The sequence below is a fragment of the Jaculus jaculus genome, chromosome 5, assembly GCF_020740685.1.
Source record: "Jaculus jaculus isolate mJacJac1 chromosome 5, mJacJac1.mat.Y.cur, whole genome shotgun sequence".
Classification (NCBI taxonomy): Eukaryota; Metazoa; Chordata; class Mammalia; order Rodentia; family Dipodidae; genus Jaculus; species Jaculus jaculus.
The window spans coordinates 86,116,547-86,142,318 of NC_059106.1; the positions used below are offsets into that span (position 1 = coordinate 86,116,547).

Consider the following 25,772-nt stretch of genomic DNA (forward strand, 5'->3'; position numbering starts at 1 on the left):
CAATGAATATCAGCTGGCCATAGTGAGCTGAAAGGCAGAGGCTGCTCATGGCTGCAGGCTGTTAGTATCTCAAGACTTTGCTTGACCTCTCTGAAAGCTCAGGAGCTCATTGGGAGGCCCTGCCTAAGGCACGAACTTTACTCTAGGCTGTTTCTAAACATCTGACCACCTCCAGCTGATTGGCTTGATTCAGGTGTTCCCCATTAACTTAGGTGTTCTGAATGCTAGGTTCCAAGTTGATGGAGATTTGAGAATTAATGCCTCTTGGAGGCAATGTATTGTTGGGGGTGGGCTTGTGGGTGATATAGCCAGTTTCCCCATGCCAGTGTTTGGCACACTCTTCTTTTGCTGTTGTCCACCTTATGTGGGCCAGAGGGTGGTGTCCACCTTCTGCTCATGCCATCATTTTCCCCTGCCATCGTAGAGCTTTCCCTCAATTCTGTAAGCCAAAATAAACCTTTTTTCCTAAAAGCTGTTCTTGTTTGGGTGATTTCTGCCAGCAATGCGAACCTGACTGCAACAAAGTGCCTGTTGGACAAACATGTGGAGGCCACTGTGTGTGTAAGTCTGGTATCCAGGAGAGATGTCCAGGATGGAGTCACAAATTTGGGGGGTGACTTTGAAGATGTACAAAGATGGTGGAGAGAAGGCAGACCTTGGGCATTCAGGGCTTAGAGGACAGGGACAGTGGAGAACCCTGCTAGAACTTACAACTCAGAAAAAAGCCACTGGCAAGAAAACATGCTCTTAGAAGTAAGAATCGGTGCATGCAGAAGAAGAGGGAACCACACTTAGTACCACTGCCACTTTCCTTCAATGTTCACTCAGGATGGGTCCCTTTGGAACTAGGAACATCCGAGCTCTTGTACCTCTCTAGAGGGGTACTCATCCTTGTGCCCTAACTTGGAGAGGAAAGTTCTTGTAGAAATCAACTTTTGTCCTGATCCCTAGAATGTCTTTGAACCCCACAAGAAAAAGCTAGAACTCGGAAGCAGGTAATTTCAGCCAAGTGCACTATATTTACTTAGAGTTTGGGTGCAGCAACCAGTTAATTATCCAAGTAAATCATGTCACCATGCTCTGAAGCCCCAGTGCAATAACACCATGCTGACCACACTTTTAAGAGTGATATAAGCCTGTGAGTGCAAGCCAAGAGACTTTTATAGGCCACTCTTTGAATAGGTCTCTTTCTCCAGGAGACCACAAAAGTTGTGTGTGTCCGTGTCTGCTCAGCAGCAGGGAAGGGAGGTGGCTTTTGTGGGCCTCCTTTTCAGACAAGGTCCATATGACTTGGGACCAGTCCAGGTCTGGCTGGCAGCTCAGTTGGGAGGTGTGAGAGATCCATCTTTTCTATCTTTTGTCTACTCTCTTGACAGTATCCACTCATTTCAAGGCCACACCACTTTAACCAACCTCTGAGGGTCAGACTCTGAATTAAGTGCTTAGAACTCATGTGTGTCCAGGCATGGCTCACCTTCCACACTAACACAAGAAATGGGGAGAGACAGTGTGACAACAAGGCAGAATGAACCAACTATTTCACAAGAGGCAAATGTATAACATGTTGTGAGAAATGAGGGAGGGATGGTAGATTTAGGAGCATCTGTTAGGTATACAAGGGTAAGATTTCAACAGACAAAACTGAGGTGAGAAAATTCTAGGTTAATAGCATAAGCAAATACGTAGAGCTGGGTATGTTCTCTTTGATATTCATAGAAGCCCAGATCCTGTGACTCAGTTACTCAAAGCCTATGTCTCTCAGGTTACTTGAATCATAAAGTGATGGGATCTCAGAATTCAATGACCGAGGCCTTGTGCAAGACACAAGTGCCCCTGAGTAATAACTCCCCAAGATCAGGTGATCTCTGTACCCACCAACAGGTGCTATTTTCCAAGATAGGTGGGGACAGAGGCTAGGATTGCACTTAGACAGTATCTTTGGTCCCATCCATCAATCTCCAGACACTTCCCAGGTGTGTTCTGTGACTAACCTTACCCATTCATTGCATCCCAAGGACTCTGCACTACCCTCTTCCACCTACAAGTGAAGCTCAACTTCTCACCTGGGGTGGCAGGGAAAATGCTGGGTAATTAGCACAGTGGAGATTCAGAACTATCATTAGCAGGCAGTTCCAGGTCTAACTCTACCTGCCATTATTTTACCCTCTACCTCATAATTTTCTCTTCTTTAATATTGGGATAATAATGACCATGTAGTAAGAATTATTTTACTCTTACTAATTGTCAGACACGAGGGAACGAGCTTTATAGACACAATGGCCAAATTTCAGAACAAGCTATGACAAAGGTACCGTTATTCTCCTCTTGCATCTTGGGAGGCTCAGATTGAGAGCAGTAAGGTAATTTGCCCATGTTTACCCAGCTAGTAACTTATGATGCTGGGAGATGGGCCATGGAGATCTGATTCCCGAGCTGCCATGAGGACAATAATAAATGCGTTGTCCTTTCTCAGACATGTGTGCAGCAAATTCATTAGTGGGTGTTTAAAGTTTGTCTTTAGGGACTTTGTATATAAAGTCTGAAAGCATATAGCCAGAGGCAGTGTGGCTGAAAAGTTGTTATTTCTGTGTAGTAGTGAGTGTATTTTTATAATCTGAGTAATTACCTCCTAATGTGTTCAGTCCTCATTAAACTGTGAGCTTCTTAAGGGAAATGAACATGTTTTATTCAACGAAATGTCCAGAACAATGCCTGGCACATGACAGGTGCTCAGTAAATGCTTAGTGAATCAATTAGCTTCCTTCCAGACTCACATAGTGGGCCTCTTCTCTCCAGAGCTGATCTGCACTTTGGGCAGGTCAGAGGGGAGCCATGCATTTCCTAAATGGGATGGGTACATGGCTGTGTCTGGCTTTCTGGCAGTACTTTAACAGCTGCTGTGCAAAGACTCCTAAAGCTTTTCAATGCAGGAGCTTAAAGGGGGTGGGTGATTCAGAGCTAAGATGTGGTTAATGCATTCAGCATGCTTCCCCTCCAGTTAATTAGAAAACTTTATTACAGGAAAGTTGAAGTGGCCTTTCTTTCCAAGAGAAAACACACTAACTTCTAAGAAGTAAAAAGGACGGGTGCCAAGAGCTGCCCATGGCCATCTCTCCTTCAGGCCTGCTGACAGGGTCCCCACTGCCTGTCTAGAGCACCCATGAAATGGGCTCAGCAGCCAGAAGGAACAGACAGCCTAGCAGGCAGAAGGCTGGAGTTCTCCTGGCTGTAACTGTCTTGGGATCCATCTCTCACTCCACTGTTCCCCTGCTAAAGAGACTGACAGAATGCCTGGGAGATGGGGGGTGGTGGTGAATGGGTTTCATGGAATGTGGCAGCTGTGTCTCAGGGATGCCAATCTGGGGAACAAAAGGAAAGCCTCAGCAGGGCTCATTGGGTCCTATTGATCTTGAGACTTACTGGAGTCACACAGTTTGAGAACTGTTGAGCAGGTACATGGACAACAGGTAGCTGGCCATAGGAGCCTTTAATGTCCATGCAAGCTGGGAGTGATTCACATCCTGTAAGACATTCTGGCTTAACCTAATGTAGGCCAGGTTAAGTTACAGTGTGTGTGTACATTCTCTCTCTCAAAAGTGAGGGTTGTGTGTCCCCTGACCCTCAGCTCACAAGCTGCCTTCTGAGCAAGTGATCCTACGGAGGTGGGAGTGTCCAGATCAAAGAAGGGAGAAGGGCAGATTTATGGGTGTACATGGGCTCTTTCCAGGGGTGTCTGCTTCTGTCTCCTCCCTATTGGAACATCTGCACAGGGGTTGGCCTGGGGAAGGGATTGAGAATAAAGGCTTTTCTTGGAACTGTCTCCTCAGGAGTGTTTTCTTTTTTTGGGGGGTGATGTTGGAGCTGTCCTGCACTTTAGTCAGCTGAGCACATTGCCAGGGCCCCATCAGGGGCTGGGGGAGACACCAGGTCAACTGAGAAAATCTGAAAGGGTCATTCCTGCCTAGGCAAACTGGATTAATCCTTTGTGGTTCTCTTTGCAATCCCCACCCCCAAGCACTGGTCATTTCTGTGTTCTCATACACCAATTATAACATAGCCTGTCCCTTGGGGGAAATGGAGACACACTGACTTTCCTCATGTTTCCTGGCATGGGTAGATATACCTAAGATAAGGAGTAGGACTGCAAAAAAATGAAGAGTGTCTGACATTATTATATAGAATGCTTTTATCTAAGGAATACCCTCTCACTGGACTAACGAGGAAACTGAGGCCCAGGATGAAGTCATGTGCCTAAGGCAGTGCAGGAAGTGGTGCCAGTTGTGGGACTGAGCAGTGCTTGCTCAGGTCCAACACACACACTGCGGTTCTTGCATACTACTCTGTGCTTTGGAAGAAAGCCCCATGCCCCCCACCACTGCCCCAATGCCTTAATCCACTCAACTAGGCTATGCACAGCCCAGTCAGGAGGGGAAATGTCCACATTACAAAATCATACGAAAGAAATTATGGATGGAAAAATCATTACCTTATAAATCGGCCAAGCTGTTCAGAACTTGTAGGAAACAGGGCATATAAAATTCATACGGCACGTTGGGGCTTTGATAGCGCCTCATTACAGCCCTCAGATTCCAGTGAAAAATGTCCTCACCCAGAAAGGGCTAATTTTCCTTTATTAATGACATGGGGTGGGGCTGGTGTCATAAATTCCAGCTACCTGGGGCCAGGAGCTTGGGACAGAAACTTTGTAGAGACATCTCTCTCATAGCTGCACTGCCCCTGCCTCTTGTTGGATTCTGCTACCTCCCAGGAAAGAAGGAGGAGGAGAAGGCAGTCCGCTGCCTCGGCTCCTGGCCTGTAGACCACAAAACATAGAATAGCAGGGCTTTAGGAGCCTACCTTTTCTCTGATGAGGGCCAGACTGTTACGTTCAACAATTAAGCTTAATAGGAAGGGCTGAGGAGAAGGGCGTCCACAAAGTAGGGCCCTAAATTGTAGGAGTGATGTCCATCACTGAGTGGGGTGCATTGTCTATCCATATCCCTTAGAAGAAGTCTGTGACCAGAATTAGGGTTAGGCTATACTGAGTAAAACTGGACCCTGGCCACAAGCCAAAAGGGGATTTGAGACTATACAGTCACAGTCATAACAGAGAACAGTTAATCCGTCCCTGACCTCTGAAGACAACTCGGCTTTTAGCCTTTGTTATAGCTATGGCCAGCAACCAGGATTACACAGTTTAGAAGTCTTCTAGTTTAAATTATCTCCTTGCCCATGGTACAAACAAGGAAACAGTGGGCCCACAAACATTCCATGAATCGACCTAGAATAGCAGAGAACATATGTCAAGCTCACTTTGCCCCAGTGTAACATAACTTCCTCACTGTCCTCACTTCCTCTCTGGCAAAGCAATGATGGTGGACCATGGTTGCATGGCCTGCCTCCATGGCTCTAACTCCTGGCTCTTACTGACCATGAGCCCCCCGCAGAAAAGAAGAGGGAGGGTCTGACTGTGTTCTCAGATAGTCACATGCCTCTACACATCTCCCCTATGGGCACACCTTATTTTCTCTTTGAATAATTTTTTAAATGTTTAATATTTTGTTTATTTATTTATTAGAGAGATGGGGGCAGTTAGAGAGAGAATGGGCACACCAGCATCTCTAGCTACTGCAAATGAACTCCAGATATATGCATCACCTTGTGCATCTGGCTTACATGGGTACTACAGAATCGAACCTGGGTCCTTAGGCTTCATAGGCAAAGCGTCTTAACACCACTAAGCCATCTGTCCAGCTCTGGACATGCATTCTTGAAATGCCACCATGACCTTCTTCTCTCTGGGTTTGCAACCAGATGTCCTTTCTACCTATGGCATCACAGGTTATGTGTATGTTGCCTAATAAGAGTTCTATGGAAGTCTAGGTTCAGACAAAAAAAATTAAGAATCAAGGCAGTTGAATTGGTCTTTTTTTTTTTTTAACCTCAATTCATATGTTGAAACCCATATGATTTGAGATAGAATATTCTCATGACAATTAAGTCAATATGGAGTCTTCTTGGCAGGTCCTAATTCAATCAGACTGTCATTTGTTATTATCAAAGAAGATGGGTACACACAGAATCCAGGAATATGCACTACAGGATGACCTTGCAGAGAAACAAAGGCCACTTTCCTTTGATTGTGCTTGTTGGTAGGGTGGTATGCAAATGGCAAGCAGAAATCCAGAGAGAGAGGCCTTAGAGGAAACCAGTCCCGCTGACATCCTGACCTTGGACTCCACCTCCAGAACGATGAGAATAAGTTCTTGTTAATTAAGTCACCCAGTCTGTAATGTCTTGGTATCACAGTCCCAGCAAATGAACACAAGTTGCCCCATGAGATCAGAGTCTGTCTTCTGCCTTTAGCTCTGACTTCCATGAACTAGTGGGCGCCTCTCAAAGCCCCTGACAGGCAGCATGGTACATTCTGAGAAGACAGGAGCTACACACTCCAGATCTCCACTTGGCAGTGGGCACTGTGGGTCTTTGCTGATTTGCTAGGTGAGGAGCAAAATGGGTAGCTTTTGGGCAGAGGAAGGCATGCCAAGCTGGCCCTTGGAGGAAGCTTGGCCCCCAGTGCCACTGTCAGAGCTGTGGTCAGCACCCGGCCTTACACAACTGTTTTCTTACTTAGGCTTCACCCTTTTCAGCCAAAAGCAGAATCCCCTGATGAGCTATTTGGCTCAACCCGGGGTTTCTCAGGCCTGTTCCTTCCAGAAGAAGCTGCAGACCCGGCCAGCTCTGGCCTACAGACTCACAGGAGAATTGCAAAACTCGAGACATTCACTCTAGATCAAATTCCACTGCCTTGGGTCTTTGAGCTACTTGTTTATGTATAAAAAATCCATTTCCCACCCTCAGTTGGGAGGTGACTGGACCACAGACAACTGTGTCACTGGGACAAGCAAAGAAGATGTGGCTTCTGAGGAGCCTTCCATTGTATGCAAGTCCTCAGAGGATACTGCAGTCCCAAAGGAGCTGGTCCAGCCCTCCTAGGCCAGGGCAGGGACAAAGGCTTGGACACAGAGTCCACAACCAAGATGACAGCTGAGGAGAGGACTTTCTCATGGCCAAGGTTGTCTCAGGAGGGAGTAGGCTGTCCCTGGTGGTGCTGGGCTTGTCAGCAGGGATGGTATGCAAACTACTGTTGGTAGCTGAAGAAAGAACCCTGACGTCGTATGGAAGGCTGACCAAAGTGACCCGAAGCCTTGAAAGACCAGAAATATATGGATCTACATTCAACACGTTAATATGCAGTCACTAAGTACCTATTAGGCTTATGATAATGTGATAAATGGTTCCCCGCTGAGAGAGGCGAAGGAGAATATGAAAGTCCAGCCTCACCAGGTGTGGTGGTGCATGCCTTTATTAATCCCAGCCTGTGAGAGGCACAGGCAGGAGAATTGCTGTGAGTTCGAGGCCAGCTTGAGACTACATAGTGAATTCCAGTTCAACCTGGGCTAAAAGGAGACCCTACCTTGAAAAACAAAACAAAACAAAACAAGTCCAGCCCCACGGGTCACATGTGCTATGACAGATGGAAGCAGCCAGGGATACGCTGATCAAGCCATGCTTCTACCTCTTCATTCGAAAATGCCTCCAGCAACTTCCAGGAGGCTAAGCTAGGGAGGCTAACCTGTACTTCTCTCTGGACTACCAAAAACAGGAAGTAGAGTAAGAACAGCCTGACTCCCCTGCCCTGGGATGGACGATTTGGGGGCATGTGCTTGCTGCCATTTCCTGAGCATCCCAGAAGACTGAGGTCTTCCAGCCAGTTCTCAGCCAACTTTGTAACAACCCCTTTCCGTCTTCCTACCCTACTTATATGGGCTCATATCCACCCCCCACAACTATATTCAAGTCCTTTGAGCCAGCTCTGCTTCTTCCGAGGGGATGATCTAAGGTACAAGGAAGATATCCTATATTCATGGGGTGGGAGCATGTGGCTAGAGCCAGTTCCTCAGAAGACACTCTTTCTGTGGCTGCTTTAAGAGTGGAAGGATGTTTTCTGATGGATGAAAGCAGCTGCTCAGATCACTGTGGGGATACTGGACCTGCCTGGCCAGTGCAGAAGATAAAGGATAGAGGCAGGCCCAGTGTGGTCTCCTTGCTAGCCAAAGCATGGGGAGGGGTAAGCTTCTTCTCACCCACTCTTCCTGGGGCCCAGGAGTGCCCATTTCCTTTTCCTGTCTCAGTTTGTATGCTGCTGGCCCACATCCACCCAAGTCTCAGCCAGGCTTCCTTTGCCACCGTGGGGCAGTTCCTCCTGGCCTGAGAACTCTGTTGCAGGCTGCTATGGACTCTTCTGTAAACCCTTTCCTTCCATCTCATGATCCATTCCCATCCCAGTCTTCCAGAACTTAAACAGCTTGTTAACACCTAAAACAGAGCGAACAGATCAGTGATTAACATGGGGGAACATTGGTCTCTTAAATACCAAGGCCTCTTGAAGTCTAAGGAGACTCCCAAGACTGGATTTCAGCCTGCGGGGGGGCGGTAGAGTCAGGAAGCTGGGGAGGTGGGGAAGGGACAGAGACCAAGATGGGGAGAGATTTTTGACACTAAGCTCAGCAAGAAATTTGTCTTCTCTGCAGTTGTACTTGAGCTGAAGAAACGTCAGGTGTTTTTCTAGAGTTAGGACCTTTGCATAAGTCCTTCTCTGTCACTTGCTTAGGTAAGTGTCAGTCATTGACTCTAACCACAATGGAAGTGCTACTCCTAACTTCCTAGAGCCACCATGACAGTCAATGTGGTAAGTGGCCCAATGTGGACTAAAAGTTTTTGACACAAACCAAATTCATGTTGAACACGAACACACTTTTTTCTTTGTCATTGTCCTTTCAACTACACAGTTTGAACACCTGTTTACATAACATTTATTGGGATTATATGTAATTGAGAGAAAATTTTAAACATTTAGTAAGATATATGTAGATGACATGAATATACTGTGTCATTTTGTATAAAGGATTTGAACTCCCCATGATTTTGGTATCTACAAGGGGCTGGAAACCCTAAGAAGCAGGTGCTAGAGAATTTGAAGGAAGAACCTAAAACAGCACACTTTGTGTCAGAAGTGGGACCTAGACCTATGCCATTTGGTTCTTCAATTTGTGCTCTCAGTCAGGATAATTAATACAAAGGGCCTCTGACAAGTATCTTAGAAATGACACGGGAGCAGCCAGGAGGCAGAGCAGAGACATTATCAAGTTACATCAGAGCTCTGTGTTCAGGGCTTAGCTGGGGAAGCCAAACAACAAGACAGAAACTGTCCCAAGGATAACATCAAACCCAAACACCCTCCAGCCTTAGCTGTGCCCTGGGGGCTGGCCTTCCTAGAAACCACTGAGGGACCACGGACAAGTGCCAGGGGGGCACACACTATGGCCTGAGACAGAGGAGGCTGGGAGGGCTTCAGGCAAATCTGCTTGGGGCTTGAGGGACTCTTAACCCAAGGAATTGTACTCCATGATTCTTAGGCTGCCTTTGTTGTTGTTGAAGATGAGAAATCCCAAGCCAAAGTAATCTAAAGAAGAAATAGAGTTGAGTTTTGGCCCCCCCACTTCCCTATCCACTGTGGGATTCATTTTTATGATTCCCTTTGAGTGTTGTGATCCTATTTCAGAAAGTTATAAACAGGTCCTACATGACCAAACAAAGCCAAGAATCCGAGCCTTCCCTGCTGCCCATTAGGGCCACACTTCTTGGCCATGTCTGGCCAGAGCTCTGGGATATCTGCTCTCTTGGCAGTACCAGCAGACTGCTCACGTGGCCACTGTGTTTGCCCCAGTGCCCTGCCATCCACTCCTGCTCTGCTCCTGGTACTGGTTGCAAATTACTTCATCTAGGAGGAAGAGGTACCACTGTTATTTCCAGCCTGCAAAGGGTGGCAGTGGTGGTGTGGGTCAGTCATTTGTTGGACTTCATTTTTACAGCACCTTCCTTGAATTCAAAGGATTTCCATGTATGCCTGCCCCCAAAGCTATGCATTCCAGTATGTTTTCCTTGGTCACCCTTAAAATGAAAGATGGAGGCTAACACTTCTTTGAAGGCTCTATTGGGGTCTCATGTTCTCTTTGATGTTAAATTTCACTTCCATAGCTTCCCAAGGCAGCCAGAGCTGGTGGGGCAGCAAAAGGGGGAATTGAAACAGGCCTAGAGGAGAAAAGCCCCTTTAAAGAATGTTGGCGAAGTACAGTGGTCACTGTGCAAATATCCTGAACCAAGGCTTGGCTAAGGCCAGGGTGGAGGGCCACTTGCTGGAAAGTGGTCACACCAGGGAATGTCAAGCTCTTTGGGACGAGCAAACACAGGTCGCTGGCTGCTCACATTCCTCAGCCTGGGGCCTGGGGACCCAAAGCCACTAATGGGCCCTAGCATTGTCCAGCAGCGGCCTGAGCTGGCCAAGGGGCAAAATCAATATTTGCAGGTACACATTAGGTCTCACCTCTAGCAGCATCTGTGTTTGGCCAGCCTGCCTCCCACTGCTCAGTGTCTCTGTCCAGGGGCAGGATGGGTATAGCAGGTCTCCAGAGGGCAAGCTGTCACTGGGCTGGGAAGTATGCACTTAGGGACAACTCAGATGAGATTTCTCATAGTATCTGGCCTTGAACTTTGACACACATTTCAGAACCAGCCTGCACAAGAAAGGAAAAGTCAAAATGTTCCTCCTGGAGCCCAGTTCTGGGCCTGCATGATGACCATATTGGTTAATATGATCTATCCTGGGAGTCATCTGATTCCTCTTCTGTGGTTCTAAACCCCCATAATCTACCCACTCAGCTGCCTATCCATCTAACATTCATTTATGAAGTTTTATAAAGCTCCATAAGCCTGTCTTGTTCTTTGTGACCCGTTCTCCTCAAGCCCAAGTTCCTTTTCCCTGGATAGCAGTTACAGCCTCCTAACTGGGCTCCCTACTTCTTGCCTTACTCTCCAGGCTCAGCTAGAGTGGGCCTCTCTATGGTCTCATGTAGCCCAGACTGGCCTCAAACTTGCCGTGTAGTCAAAGATGACCTTGAACTCTTGATCTCCCTGCCTCCACTTCCTAGTGCTGGGATCACTGGTGTAGACTACCATGTTCAGTTCATGTGGTACTGAGGATCCAACCCAGGGCTTTCAGGATGCTAGGCAAGCAATTCAGGAGCTGAACTACATCCCTAGCCCTAGAATGAACTTTATGAATCACCGATCTGATCAAGTTTCTCCTTGCTTAAACCTTCAAGGGATTTCATTGCTGGCAAAGGCCTCAGATTGACTTCATGATTCCATGGCTGCTTCCTTCTCCCTCTGGCCTCATTCTGACTTCTCCTGTACAACTCATGGGTTATGATAACTATGAGCAGAGCTTTGGAGTCCCAAAGACATAGGTTTACATTCCTGCCACTTACTGCCTGTGCTATTTCAGGCAAGTCAAGTTTCTAAGCCTCTACAAGATGAGGGTGGACTCTTGTGAATGAAAGATACTATATTCTTAGCACAATGCCTATTGTCTACAGAGTTGGAGGACAGTCATAAAATAATCCAGAAAACTCTGAGGAGCCACTGAAAGGTGTCTGTATGCCTTACCCTCCCTTGGTCTCTCAGAAGACTTTCCTACCCCCTCTTTTCTTCCTTCCTTTAATTTCTGGCTCTAGAAATAACGTTTGACTAGGGAAGGAAAGAACTGGAGATGACTTTTTAGGCATCAGATCTAAAATAGCCTTTGTTTGAGGCCATATTATCCATGCAACTGGGATCAAGATTTAGCTCCAGTCATTGAAACTCAAGCACTGTGTGAACTGCCTGCAGTAAGTCATAGACCTCTATAATTTGATGGCAGAGGTCTCAAATGTGAGTGTAGGGCTCCACAAACCACTCAGCAAATAATAACAATGCTGACAGCTTGCTCGGGGAAGTGACTCTCTGATTTACATTTTGCAGTTAGGGCAAGTGAAGCTTGAAGAGGCTTGCTCAAAGTCATAGATAACTTGGGAGAGAGGCAGGACTCACCTGTGGGCTGACTTGCATCTTGCTTGGTGTTTGAGTTCATAGGTTATTATGAGAAGCAGCTAAGGGAGACAGAGAGCAGGAGACAGAGTGGCTTTGGAGCCATGTATATCACTGTCTGAAGTTCAGAACAGCTGTGGGATGCTGGGAAAGTTGCCTGCCCCTTCTGAGCCTGTTTATTTGCTTCTAAACTGAGAGTAATAAGTCTTGGAATGATGAAAAGATTAAGCATAGAAATATTTGGTATATAGTCCCTTGCTCAATGCGGGACCTTTAGACGCATACATCTAGGGCTGATGTGGGTTTCCGAGTTAGACTACCTGTGTTTTGCTGAAAACAAAATATTCCCAGGTACCATCCTTACCTAGTGTGCATAAGGCTCTGAGTTCAATACCCAGCACCAGGGGGAAAAGGGAGAAAAAAATATATCAATTAGAAAAAAAGTACAGAAAAATCTAACATACATATTTATCATGGAGTTTTATCATACAGCATATGTTAAAGTATATTTATTTCATTTCAGTTGCTTCTTGAAAGAAATGAAAGGTATAGACTCAGAAGTCCCCTGCTACCTCAACTCCATTTTCTACTTTTTCTCTCTGTGGAGGTCATCACTTGTGAGGCCAGGCTTCAGCCTTTCTGTCTACATTTTTAGTTCTTTTATTACATGCATGTGTTTATAATCAACGTGGGATATTATCTGGCTTTAAATTTGTAGAAGTTGAAGATTACACATATTGTCCTAAGATTTGCATTTCTGGACCAATATCTAAAGCCATAAAGCAAATCACAGGTTATTTATTCTAACTGCTGTCTACTGCCCCATTATGTGACTATAGTCTGACTGATTTATCTGTCTACTGATACAGACTGGATGTTTGGGTCCCCTCTCCCCATAATTCATCTGTAGATACTCGAATCTCAAAGTGGTGATATTTGGAGATGGGATATTTGAGATTAGTTTAGATTATTAGTTAGGTATTTTAGATTAGTGGTGTTAATAAGAAGACCTCAGAGACCTTGCTTTGTCTCTCTTGCATGGGTGCACACAGCAGGAAGGTGGCCACCTGCAGACCACAAAGCAGGCCCACACTGGAACCTCACCATGCTGGCTTTCTGATCTTGAACTTCAAGCTTCCAGAACTGGAAGAAATAAACTTGTGTTGCTTAGGTTACCCAGCCTTCTGTGATAGCAGCCAGAGCAGATGAAGACTGCTCTCCAGGTGGACAGTGCCCAGCTCCTCCTGCCTGTGTTTGCTGCACTACACTACTATGAAGTGGGGGAGAAGCCACTCTTCCCTGGATGATAGGCCTTCCTCTGTCCAAGTGTTAGGCTGGACTCAAGGTGAGGCCTGTCATGCCATTCAGCCTGTACACACAGTTGAGAGATGCCTCAGTTTCTCCTTTATGCCATGCTGTACCATACTCACTCAGCAGGGGGAAGTAGGACACTGGGTAGAGCCCTTGTTGGCTTCCGGCATGAGTCCTACTCCAACCCCTGCTGTGGCCTCTGTGGTCCTGCTGTGACCATGAGGCTCAGAGCACAGTAGGTCCTCAAGAAATCTTAGTGAGTGAACATAGGAGAGCTAGGGGAAAAGAATGTGTGAGTCCTGCAAGGACCAGGTGGATGTAAGCACTTAGTTCTGGGGTTCATAATAAGTTTTAGCTTAGCACACCATTTCCCTCCACCTGAAGAAGTTGAGTTCTAGTGCCTGGTTCTAGGCCCACGGCACCCTACCCCTTCCCCTTCCCCCGCACCCTGCTGCACACTGTCCACACACAGCCTCTCATTTTTCAAGAGCACAGTCTGGGTTGAATTCCATGCTCACCACCTATGGTAAAGGAGATTTATTACTACCATAAGTTCTTTTCATCCTCCTCCTGCCCGGAGACTGGTGGATTTTATCTTGATAAATGATGAGGCTGAGCTTCATGTGCAGGGAGAGGGGTGGGCATGAGGCCGGCAGGGAGAACAAGAAGCAGACAGTTCCAGGGGCTCTGGCCACTGATATGTGGGAGGGACTACCACTCACAGTTAAGCCATGGCTGGGAGACCCCACCTCAGTCAGGTCTGTGACAGTTTCAGGAAAGTTCCTCAGCCTGTAGGCGGCTGTCACAGCACCACCTTCCTTGGGTCTGCTGCATGCCCACTGCAGCCAGGCAAGCTGTGGCCTCTCCTTGGCTGTGTCTTTGGACTTGATGATGGTAATTTTTCTTTTTATCAGAGTGGGCATCCCTTCATTCACAGATTTTCCTGACACAGCCTCCCCTCTCTCTCTGACTGGAGCCCATGGTAGGCAACCCAAATCATGTCCTGGAGATCTGAGCCCTCCTCCCCAAAGTCACTCCCAGAGCTTACTGCCCAGGTGCTTGTTATCCTAGTCTGCAGACTGCACAGTGGTCTAAGCCCATACCACAGTTGCTGCTGTAGCCCTGCCCTGAATGCCTCCTACTCATGCTTGGCACAAGGCCACAGATCCCAATTCAGGGAAACCTTTCTGGATCCTAGGACCTGGTACCTACCCTGGCTCTCCAGTGAGGTCTATCTGTTCCCCTGACAGTCTCTTCGAGTGGTCTCGAGGGAGATCACCTGTGAGTATTCCAAGGCTGAGCACAGAGCAGGTCTTCAGAATGAAGAGGGAGTGAGGCAATGAGCAGTCCTGGAACCAGTTACTGCAGCAAGTGTTGACTGAGCAGTAACTATCACTTGTATCTCCCGTGCTTTGGGCACTGCACAACACTTCATATGTCATTAGATGCTCTTACTACCCTGCCCAGTGGGCTTTATGGTATTCTTTTGGGTGATGGGATGAGGGTAAGACACAGCAAAGGGATATGGCTTCCAAAATTCACTCAGCTGGTGAGCAGGGGTTCAAACAGCATCTCTCAGCCTGAAGTCCTGGGCCTCAAACTACTTCCTGCTGAGTTGTGATGGGCAGGAGTGTCCCTGCTTCATTTAGATGCCTGGCAGGTAGAAAGAGACTGAGGCCTTCCTTGAGCAGCTGAGCCTGCAGATACCCTGGAGAAGGGCCCTGGACTTGCAGTCTGGTAGGACAGGTGGGGTATCTAGAAAGGAGCTTCAGTCTGGGCATGCAGACTATGGCAGCCCTATTTCTCCCTCTAAGCAAAATTCCACCTCCCAGCTCCCCACTCCACACACATACACTTGGCTCTAGTCTACTGGGAGGCAGTCTCTATAGCCAGTAAGCTGCAACTCTGCTCAACAGGCAACTAGCCAAGGGGCCCCTGCTGGAGGCTTACCTTCCCCACCCCACCCCAGCCTGCACAAAACTGACCCTCTTTAGATTGGTAGGGTGCTTGATTCAGAAGATCTAGCTTTGTGGGACTGGCCCCTAAGTGTCTCCAGTTTTCATTCCTTTTAGATCTCCCTGACCTCTGTAATCTGGCCTGTCCTTTCCAGCTTGCTTTCCTACTGCCAGTGCTGGGAACCTAAGGCCAGCCATACCATGGCTGTGAAATGGATGTGGGGCTTACCATGGGCCCAGCGGAGTCCCAATCCTGCCCCAGCCTACAGCTCTCTCGGTTTGCCACCCCGCCTCACCCACTGGCACTGCTCCTCATCACTGTGTCTGCGAATAGGCTTATATACTTCCTAGTATACAAACTATTTTGTTTTGACGTGTGAATTTTGGCTATGGAACCCATAAGTCACTCATGAACACAAATGCAGAAACCTCAAGAAGCCTTAACCAACCATTAGCAAGTTGGATCTAACAATGTATAAGAATTACATACTATAACTGAGATTCATTTCAAGGTTACAGGCCTGGCTTTGTCACCTTATCCCCAGGGGATACTCAGCAATGTCTAAGAGGCATTTTTTGCTGTTGTTATACGTGGAGGGGGGATGGGTTACACTCAAAAATCAATTAATATAATTTGCCATATCAGTGGTATAGAAGAAAAAGAATCTCAAAATCAGAGATAGAAAAAAATGACAAAATCAAATACCAGGGCTGGAGAGATGGCTTAGCGGTTAAGCGCTTGCCTGTGAAGCCTAAGGACCCCGGTTCGAGGCTCGGTTCCCCAGGTCCCACCTTAGCCAGATGCACAAGGGGGCGCATGTGTCTGGAGTTCGTTTGCAGTGGCTGGAAGCCCTGGCTCGCTCATTCTCTCTCTCTCCTTCTATCTGTCTTTCTCTCTGTCTGTCACTCTCAAATAAATAAATAAATAATGAACAAAAAAATTAAAAAAAAAATCAAATACCATTTTTGATAAGAAACTTCAGTAAACTAAGAATAGAGAGGACATCTTCAAGTTAATAAAAATATCTATAAAATATATAGCTTACATCATACTTAATGATAAGAAACTAGATGCTTTCCAACTAAAATCAGGAATGGCGCCAGGATGCACCCTCTCATCACTTGCAATGTAATTCTGAAGTCCAAGCTAATATGATCAAAACAAGAAAGGAAATCGAAGATGTGCTGATTGGAAGGAAGGGATAAACTGTCTCTGTTCACAGATGACATGAGGATATATATAAAAAAACTAAAAGAACTGCCACTTCCACCCCTCCAAAATAGACAAGTGCAAGCCAAACAGAAGACAAGATCATAAAATAAGACAAAAATTCTGGCACCAATAAGCAAATAGCAACTTTGTAGGCTATAATATTAGTATATAAACATCAGTTGCTTTCCTATACAGCAGCAATCAACAAGTAGAATTTGAAATAAAAGCAAAAACACCAAAAATTGAAATACTTAAGTATAAATCTAGCAAGATAGATATGACATATATATATATATACACACACATACATATATAAAACTATGAAATTGAGCCGGGCGTGGTGGTGCATGCCTTTAATCCCAGCACTTGGAAGGCAGAGGTAGGAGGATCACCGAGAGTTCGAGGCCACTCTGAGACTACATAGTGAATTTCAGGTCAGCCTGAGCCAGAGAGAGACCCCACCTCAAAAAACCAAAAAGAAAAGAAAAACTATGAAATTATGAAATAAATTAAATGAAGAGCTATCCCATTTTCATGAATAGGAAAATTTTTTTGTTTATTTTTATTTATTTATTTGACAATGACAGAGAAAGAGGCAGAGAGAGAGAGAGGGAATGGGCGCACCAGGGCTTCTAACCACTGCAGACGAATTCCAGATGCGTGAGCCCCCTTGTGCATCTGGCTAACATGGGTCCTGGGGAATCGAGCCTTGAACCAGGGTCCTTAGGCTTCATAGGCAAGCGCTTAACCGCTAAGCCACCTCTCTAGCCCCATGAATAGGAAAATTTGATATTGTCGAGATGTCATTCTTTCCAACTTTGATCTATAGGTTTTCAATGAATTCCTAATAAAAATATCAGAAATTAATTTTGTGAACACCGACAAATGACTCTAAATTTTATATAAAGAGGCAAATGATTTAGATTAGTGAACACAAAGTTTCAGAAGAACAGCATTGGAGGAATGACACTACTCAGCTTTGAGGTGTGATGAAAGTAAAGTGATTAAGACAGTGTGGTACTGATGAAAAAAATGGAGATCCAATGGAATAGGATAGAGAGCCTCCAATTAACCACACATAAGCAAGTGAATCTTTTCCACGTGTGCTTGGACAAAGGAATACAATAGAGCAAACTGCCTTCTTAAACAAGTAGTGCTAGAACAAATGGATATCTACATGAAAAAAAGAATCTAGACACAAGAATTTACCCTTACAAGAAGTAGTAACTCAGAATGGGTCCTGCACCTTGTTTCAGTCACCTTCTTGGTGGTAGGACAAAACACCTGACAGTTACAAGTTACACCTTACAGTTTCAAGGACAAGTTTCATCATGACAGGAAAATGCATGACAGAACAGAAGGTGGGCATCATATTTTGCCACATCAGCTGGAAGGCAGCAGCAAGAGTAAGCTTGTTCTGGAAAAGGGGCTTGGGTCATAACACCCCCAGGTCTGCTCCAAATGACACACCTCCTGCAGCAAGGCTCCACCTCCCAAACTGCCACCAGCTTAATCACCAACACATGAGGTTATGGGGGACATTTCACATTCAAACTACCACACAGCTCAGGGTAGTGTAACAAACTAAAGACACATAGAAAACAGCACAGGAATAAAACTAGATGACTTTAGCTTGGTGGTGCCTTTTTAGGTAAAATGCCAAAGTCACAGTGAAAAAAAATAACTGAAAAAATGGACTTCATTAAAAATTTATGTTCTGTAAAAGACATTATCAAAGACTAGGAGAATGTTTCTACAAAGACATCTGATAAAAGATAGTTACCTAAAATATATATAAACAACTCCTTTTGGGGGTGTGTATCTATTTGTGTAGTATGTGTGATGTAGTATGTGTGTGTACAGTGTAAACATGTGTGTGTTTGCAGATATATGTGTCCCATACACACGCCTGTAGCGTCCAGAGGGTGTCCTCCTCTCTTACTCTTCTGTGTTGTTTCCTTGAGGAATCTCTCACTGAGCCAGAACTTTTTTTTGTCACAGTGGCTGACAATGAGCCCCAGTGAATATGTCATCTGTGCCTCTGACAGGAGGTGACAGGCACGTGTGGCCAAGCTTGGCTTTCTAGGTGGGTACTAGGGATCAAACTGAGGCCCTCTCAGACCCTCGTGCTTGTGTGGCAAGTGTGCTTGCATGCTGAGCCATCTTCCTAGCCCCACAAAGAAGTTTTAAAGCCCCTAAATAAATAAACAAAACTACAATTAAAAAGTGTGTCAAAGATGTGAACTGACAGACACCTCAGCAAAGAATCTCTAGATGGCAAATAAGTATGTAAAAGATGCTCTCATATGCTATCTGGGAAATGACAATGAGGGACCCGTTACATAGCTACTGGAAGGAGCAAAGCTGAGAACACCTAACAACACTGAAGGCTGGAAAGAATGTGGAACCATAGGAACTCCCATTCATTGCTAGTGGGAGTGGACAATATGTCAGCCACTTTGGAAGACAGTTTGGTTGTTGCTTGCAAAATGAAATAAAAATGAAGTGATATATGTTTGACCAGTCACATCCTTTGATACTTACCCAGAGGAGGCATGACCACATAGAAACATGAACATATGTTTATGGCAGCTTTATTCATAACTGAAAGCATTTGGAAGCAATGAAGTTGTCCTTCAGCAGGTGAATGGATAAGGGCAGTGGAATATTATTCAGTACTAAGAAATGGGCTATCAATGGGCTGCAGAGATTTCTCAGTGGTTAAGGCACTTACCTGTAAATCCTAAAGACCAAGTTTGCCTACCCTGTACTCACATAAAGCCAGATGCACAAGGTGGCACATGTGTCTGAGTTTGTTTACAGTGGCTGGAGGCCCTAGCATGCCCATTCTCTCTATCTGTCTCTTTCTCTCTCTTAAATAAGTACTTAAAAAATAAAATAAAATATTAAAAATGGGCTACTAAGTCATGAACAGGCATAGAGGAAAATTAAGTTCACATTACTAAATGAAGTTAATCTGGACAAACTGCATGCTGTATGCATCCTATTATATGAGGTTTTGAAGAGGGAAAATCTATGGAGGCAGTAAAAGATCTGTATAGTTACCAAAATTATGGGGGAAAAAGGATGGAGAGGTAGAATAAAGTGACCCTCAGGGAAGTGTAAGCACTCTACTTATTGGATGATGCCATAATGGTAGCTTTGTGTGATTTTTGTGTCATTATATAGTCATATAAGGGGCCATCCCCATGGAAACTACATGAATAGAAGCGGCTGGGAACCTTTCTAGTGATCAGAAGTCCAGTTGCCTTTTTACATCAAAATGGCTCTTACCGAAGCCACTCAGGCCACCAGGGCACTCACCCAGGTCAGGCATCATGGCCCCGTGGCATGGGCAGCTAGCAACGGTGCTTGTTTTGAGCCAGGGGCCCTGTGTTGTTTTACTATGCTATACTGGAAGGTGGGTATTTTTGTTTCCACTTCATAAATAAGGAAACTGAGGTTCAGAAAGTAAGAAGATATGCTAAAATGTTATGGACTTGTCCCAAGTGAATTTTGCAAAGGTTATATGTTTATATTACCTGTCTGGCTCTCCTCTTTTGTCATCTCTACAGACTGGGTGGGTGATGACTGAGGCTCAGTTACCCCACAGCCCCTACGTTTCTTCTTTCCTGTCCAATAGCTACTTCTGAATCCTGTCCAGGATATACCAAGTCCCCACTGCCCTCTGCCTTGGCCAGACCACTTAGGCTGGAGGCCTGGTCTTAGCCTATGCTCATCTCAGGCTCAAGGGGTAGAAGATTTTCAAGGGAGCTAAGTGGGTAGGAGAGGTACCTGCTAGAGATCCCCCAAAACTAACCACCAGGACTGAAATCTGCTCCATTCCTTGAGAAGCACTCTCCCTGTCAGTTACCACTAATTTCTGCCCTCAGCTTCACAGATGGGCCCAGTTGGCCTCTTCAAGGTTGTCCAGTTGTCCTCCTTGACATGAAGCTAGAACCATCTGGCCAGGATGGGGGATGCGGCCATTCTCCTCCTTTCAGCTGATTCCCACTCCTGGTAGTCTTGACTTGGTGGGCTCTTCTTTCTACAAGTTGACCAGAGGCCTCCTCCCGGCTACAGATTTATAGGCCTGAACTTCCATACAAACACTAGGTCACAGGGCCTGCTGGTGCACTTGTGGTTTACCTGGCCACTAAACTAACACTTGACAAAGTTCAATGCCTTAATATAATTTTGTTCAACATCTGATAGTTCCCTTTACACAAAATAATTAAATTGCATGGCATGAGTAGTTATTCCTGAGGGCCCAGGAAATAGGGTTGTGAAACTCAGAAAATAGTCAATACATGGTTCTTTGCCTGCCTCTGATACCTGCACCGTTTTCTCATGTGTTAAATTTAAATGAGTCAGGTCCTCCCTCTCTCCCTCTCTCCCTCCCTCCTTCCTGCATCTTGCTATATAACCCAGGCAGGCCTTGAACTCAATATCCCCCCCGTGCCTTAGTGCATGCAGAGGCCACATGTACAGCCCTATACTCAGCTGGATCCATCTGGTTTCTAATGGCCTTCCAGGTTTTTGAATAGTGGTGATAATTTGATCCAGGCCACTGCCTTGAGTCAAACACACAGCCTGGTGAGAGAATCCATACTTTGGGGAGGGGAAAGGCTATTGCTGTACACACAGCCGTTTGGTCTCAGTCAGGCCAGGCAGGGCTCATCTTGACTTTCTGCTCATTCACTGTTACCCACACAGGCTTCTTTTTCCTGTGGTTGCATAACAGTAAAGGCACACACTACAGTTTTTTAAAATTGTGAATGGGGTCTGAACATGAAAAGTCTAGCATAGTGCATGGATAACTATTGTTAAGGCAACTATTAATCCTTACTGCTGGTCAAAGACTTCATTTGCACGAACCTGCCCTCTGCCCTGGGTGCAAGCAGGAAGCTGAGCCTTGTCCACGTGTTTGGTGGCTTCCAGGCTCACAGGGGCTCTTGGCACAGAAACAAGTAACAGAAACAAGCAGTGCTGTTCAGCCCCAAGTTCAATGTTAGTCTCTGAGATGCTCTGGCCACTGAAGGTCACAAGAGACAGTCCTGGGGAGGCAGAAGGAGACCAACTACCACAGCTCAGGGCTGGCTAAGATTGCCAAGAATGAGGAGAACATGTAGTCCCCAAGGTAGCCTTTTCCCAGGAGATCAGAGAATCCTGAAGAAATGTTTTGTTTGGATGATCTAAGCCTTTCTCTACAACATCCTGACCTCTGGCAGGGGTGGGTGGACAGGGAAGGGACAGGGAGGGGGTGGGGCTAGGGACACCATGAAGCCAGAGGAAGCCTATACTTTCTGCTTCCCAGAATCAGGCTCAGGTTCTGGGAGGGCCATTTCCTTGATGCTTCAGAGCCAGTGACTGGCCCAGACAGCCAGAACCCCTTGTTTGTCAACTCCACTATCAGAAGCACAGACCTCCCAAGCCCTCCCTGATGAGGAGGGGCCTGGAAACAGCCCCATGCATATGCTAGAATGAAGACGAGGGCTAAGTCAGAGAAGGCTCCTTGGCTGTGTTCCTCTTGTGTTTTAGAACTTGGCTATGTATGTGATGCAATTCAGTGGTTGTGTTCCCCCTTGGACCTCTCTCCCCCAGCATCCCGTCCAGGCCTGTTACTCCCTCACTTTCTAACAAGCGCCCAAATGAAGGCAGGCTGGAAGGCCTCTGGGGCCTCAATGATGTCCAGGAGTGGACTATTAGTGGATTTCAAAGGCCCGGATTTGACTGCAAAGCTGCAGCCAGCTAGTCCCTCATTCTCAAGCCCTGTCACAGCCAATCCAGCCCTCACCAGCTGGTGAGAGATTTTCCTACACTCAGCCTTACCATTGACTTCAGAACCACCTGCCTGTCTCCTGCAAGGAAGTGAAATATGCAGTGTCAAGTGCAGTTAAGGAGCACACTGGATGGTGGACCCAGATGCTTTGCAACCATTCTTGGTTGTAAGGTTGGCAGCACCACCTCCACATATGAATGAGAGCCAAGAGGGAAGATAAGAACATTGCTCCCTTTTCTGGTCTACATCAACCTCCAGGTATCTATGTCTATACTTCTCTACAGAGCGGAGGGAAATTGGCAGGGCCTCGGGTTGAGACACTAGGAGCTGTCAGGGGCAGGAAGGGAACAAAATGAGAGACACAGCAAGGTGAAGGCCACATGTGCCGCTTCCTAGCTGGGCAACCCAGGTCAAGTTATTCAGCCTGTCTGAACTTCAGAAAAGGCTGTTGGAGGATTAAACAAGAGAATGTTTGTGTAGTACTTAGCATTACACACTTGGCTTGCTTCCATTTCTCTGGAAGGAAGGAAGGAGAGAAGGACAAAGGGAATAAAGAAAGAAGGGGTGATCCCTTCCAAGGACAGACAAACATGTCCAATGGACATCAGAAGTGTAAAATTGTATTTTCGCAGGCTCCAAAATAACTTTCCTGTGACATTTCAGGTTTTAATGGATTCCAGAAACCTTAAAAGTTTCTCTGCAGTCAAACAGGATGTTTAACTTTTGTCCTTTATTAGAAAAAAAAAAAGATGCACTTACTAATCTGTTCATTCACTGGAAATATGTGGGAAACAACAAAAAATGGGCTCAGAAAGGCAAACGTGAAATGTGTTGCTTCTAAACACCAGCAACCCACAGAATGTTGCAAAACGTGGCTGGAATCAATAACACAGCTTTTGGAGATGAACCACACACTGACGTTTTATCAGGGGTAAAATGCCAGGGACCTCCAGCTCTGGAAGCCTGGAATAGGGTTGGACTTACCTTTGTCCCTCAGGGGCAGGACGAGGGGATGCTATTGTTGGAAGGGTCAGGAGGTGAGTCAGATTCCTGAGAAAATACCATCTCCTGGTTCTTTTCTCTTGAATTCCTTCCCAAAGTGAAATGGAGAAAAGGAAATGCTTTTATAGAAAACATCAACGTGGAGAAACTCAGCAGTCCCCAAGCACTGTTGGTATTTGGTTTCCAGGGGGACGGTGTCGTTCCCTAATTTAAAATACCCTGAAATTCTGAAGTCAAGGCTCACATGGATCGTCACGCATAATCACTGCTCACAGAGCCTCCCACAGTACCTGACAGGCCATAGCTACTGCTCAGTGAGCACTTCTGGAAGAAGTGAGGAAGGGAAGGAAGGGGAAGGCAAGAAAGAAGAAAGGAGAAAGGGAGGGATGTAAGAGGCAAGGCTGATCAACAGATCCTGAGTGGCCTCTGTAAGCCCTAAAGTATGATTCTGACTGGGGGTTGTTGCTCTCGTCAGATGCCATCAGCTGAGAACTAGACAGGAGTTTTGAACTTTGAGACTTCGGCTTCTCTAGCTTGTTAGATGTCCTCAGTAATTTTTGTAAGACTAAAGATATTGTTCTTTATTTGTTGGTAAACTGGAGGTTTTTTTAACCACAGACAGCTGTTCTTCCTGGAGCCTCACCTTTTTTTTTTTTTTTTAATTTGAGAGAGAGAGAAGGAAATAGAGTGTGGATAGGCACACCAGGGCTTCCTGCCATTGCAAATGAAATTCAGATGTATGTGCCACTTGGTACATCTGGCTTTGCATGAGTACTGGGGAATAAAACCCGGGCCATCAGTCTTTGCAAGAAAATGCCTTTAACTGCTGAGCTCTCTGTCCAGCCCTGGAGTTTCACTCTCGACCTTGCCCATGAGCACCACAGAGTGGTTAGGGAAGTTTGATGCCCCTGCAGAGAACACCCTAGGTGGTCCACTTCCTCATTCTTCCCTCTCCCTCAAATGACTTATGCTTACACCATACATATGCTTCCCCATTGGAACCCCACGTCATGAAATTATCTCTTCAAGTTTCCATTTCTCTCATCTTGAGGCTCGGAGCCTCCTTACACATATTCACATCTATTCATATTGTGTTGGGAATTTTCAATACAGTTTGGCTAATGTACAGCTATTGCTGTGATTAGTGGGCCCAAGAAAAAGAAACATCTCAAAACTTGTTGAGTATAAAATAAATCAGAATGTTTTCTTATTTTGAGTAATAGAAACATCATGCACTAGAAGAAAAGTCATATCCAAATTAGCCACCAAAAGAGAAATGATCATCTGAGGAGATGTGTGCCATGTGGACTCCAAGGAATGGTGATGCCGTGGTAGCACACACCACCAAGAGCCCCTGGTTTCCATCCAGGCTGTCTGTTGCTCCTAGGCCCAGAGAGCCATCAAGAAGAGGCAAGAACTGCTATGCCAAGTCTTGGGATTATGGAGTTGACCAGTGCATGACCAGAGCTGCTTCATCTCATCAAGGCTTGAAAAGCATATTTGTGATGCTCCAAGGCCACTGGCATCATTTAGAATCACACTGCCCAGGATTCAGCACAGGAGAGCTGAATCAGAAGCATATGGCACGTGCTCTCCCCCTGTCACTCATGGTTGGAGAAATCAAGAGAAATCAAGGCACCTCATGGCCACTGAATGGACCTTTGGAGGACGCGTGACGTAGGGTCCCAACAGCAATGCTATTGCAGTGCTAGGGGCCAGGGACATGGAGAGGCAGGTTGTTTACAGACAGAACAATAAGACCGTGAGTATCCCAAAGTATCAGTCGGGCCCAGTCAGAAGACAGAAGTTGAAGGTGATAACTGGCATAACTAGTGTCCAAGAACTGGACCAAGACGGCATTTACTCACCTCAAATATTGGTTATCTTTGCCAAACTAGTCAGGAAACATGTAGCTAACCATAAGGTGCTCTTGTCTTAACACAAGGAAAACCCATGGGAGTTCCGTACCAGTTTCTGCAGAGTGATTTACCCCTGTAAAGAACTTCCATCACTAGCTGATAGCCCGTAGCCTCACCTCACCTTCCTCTCTTCCCCACCTCCCATCTCCTCCACCAACTTCACTTGACTCTTTTCCTGGATACCACCTCTGTCCATAACTCCACTGTGGCACATCATTATGCATTACAAGTTATCATGCATGTCCCCCTCTTGTCCTTTAGCCAATTTATAGAATGTCCCAGGCATGTTCTGTGTCAGACAGAAGAAGCAGGTCCCTGCCCTAAAGTGGCTCATGGAGGCAAACTGCAGGACAGAGTGCCGGGTCAGTGTGAATGTGCGGCGGGGAGAGGGTCTGGCGGGCTCTTCCGCTTACAGTCAGGCAGGGAGGGGTCAGCCTGAGCTGAATCGTGAAGGGTATGTGGGGATATATCGGAGTTACCAGTCAAGACTATGTAGGCAGCGAGAACAGCTTTTGAAAAATGTGAATGCAATGTATTTCTCATAATGTTAGGGCTTTAAGGCGAGGTTTCTTTTGGATTAAGATGTATAGCATAAAAATCAT

The 25,772-nt window shown here is 46.0% G+C and overlaps 1 protein-coding gene across 1 annotated transcript in view; it reads right to left on the bottom strand.

Moving 5' to 3' along the window:
- The window catches only part of Trabd2b (TraB domain containing 2B), a 205,388-nt gene that overhangs the window by 62,356 nt on the left and 117,260 nt on the right, over positions 1-25,772 (bottom strand). The gene's annotated exons all lie outside the window — the stretch shown is intronic.